Genomic DNA, 1,810 nt, shown 5'->3' with positions numbered 1-1,810 from the left:
TGAATCCAAATAAGACATTTACACAAATCAGTTTCGCTGTGTGCTACAAACATCCGTAGATGTAAATAAAGTTCAGACCTCAAAGCATTAGAAACATTCACTTCCCCCTTCCAAGTGTGCTACGCTCCAAAGCGACTGGCGTGTTGGTGGAGGAAAGAAAGTGATGTTTTAAAATGTGTGATTATTTACACGTTTACAAGTCCAACATGTGTGCATGAGTGTGTCCTAAACAAGTCAGTCTGAAACGTTTGTTTTGGGTCATGAAACACACACCCCTTGCTTCAGCACAATGAGGTTTAGCATCTCAGTGAAGCACCAACAGGCAGCATCCACCTCTCCTGCTGAGGTTTACAACAAGTCTTGTAGATGGAGCAGAACTTCCCCGGCACCCGTTTCCTTGTTGGGCAAGAAGAGACCCAGGAAAACATCATCACCTAGAAATGCTCACCGTGGAATAATCTGACAGCAATAATCCCCACTCAAGCGCCACAGTTCCTGAAGCTTTCAAGCTGCATCACATGCTGATTATTAGGGGATGGAGTTTGCTGACTTGGCTGATGAAAGCTGTGACATGCTGGAAAGATCCTGATAAAAAAAAACTAAACTGGAGACCGAGTTTTAGATTGTTTTGTCAAACATGTAAGAATGCGTTTGGTTCCATCACATGCACATTAATATCACGTACCGGTACATAAATATAGGACCTTATCTTTCAGAAACTAAATATTTGGATGATTTACTGCCTCTGGCTTTAATAGTTGTGATCTGTATAAGTGGAAGCACAAAAAAAAGAGCACTAATGGCACTAAATAAATCCTATCTGGAGCAGGATGTGAGTTGGACTACAATGTGCTGTGAACACACTTATTATGGGCACACCTTGCAGGATGTTTCAACAGGTAATAACACTGTGTTGACAGCCAGCACAGAATCATCTAGCCTTCATTCGAGGGCACAGACAGGAACTCAGTCGGCCGATTGAGTCTTTGGTTTAACCGAGTGAAACAAGCAGACGCTACATAATGTGAGGAAATGTCACGGAAGGATGACCGACGTCGATGCTGCAGCGTCAGCACACAGGAGAAGATGAAATACGCACGCGCGGATCCTCGCTTCATTGAAACAGCAGTTACTGATCGTGGTTCCTTTGAAATGCCACAAGACTACAGCACACCGTGTAGCATATTGTACATACACAGTGTGTGTCTTTTAGTGTATCTGCACGACAAGTGGTCTTTTGTTTGACTTTGTCACAACAAATAAATCCTGTTCTTTAAAAAAAGAATTCAAAGGGCAGCCGCAGCAGTACGCACAGCAATATACATAATATACAATGAAACCCCACCCCAGAGAGAGAGAGAGGTGCATTTCACCAGTGAAGTTACGTGTCGTCTTAGATTGTGGTCCCCTCTGCTGCAGGACAACAGCATCGTATGTCCGTTAGTTACACAGATCACATTTCATAACCTGGATCTTTAATATGCAATCAAATTTAAAAGTAAACGAGGAGCTCAATTAAAACTCATTCGCATGTATCAAAAATATGCTGGCTCACCTAAAGTGGCCATCCTGAGTCAAGCTGCTGCTTGATGAGACGTGAAGAGGTTAAAAGACTCGCCGCTCAGACCCCGCCTCCCACTCGGCTCCGCGTTATCGTCTTTTTGGAGTAACAGAGAGGCTTTTATTCTACTCGATCAGCTAAATATCAAACATTCCTGTTTTCTATCAGTTTGACGATGAATCTTAATATTTTCAGTGTCGAATCTGCGTAGCGGTTTATGAGCCTGCCACCCCAAATGATCTGCTGAAG

Source organism: Brachionichthys hirsutus, chromosome 9, assembly GCF_040956055.1.
Source record: "Brachionichthys hirsutus isolate HB-005 chromosome 9, CSIRO-AGI_Bhir_v1, whole genome shotgun sequence".
In the NCBI taxonomy this organism is placed as follows: Eukaryota; Metazoa; Chordata; class Actinopteri; order Lophiiformes; family Brachionichthyidae; genus Brachionichthys; species Brachionichthys hirsutus.
This window is presented reverse-complemented; position numbering follows the sequence as displayed.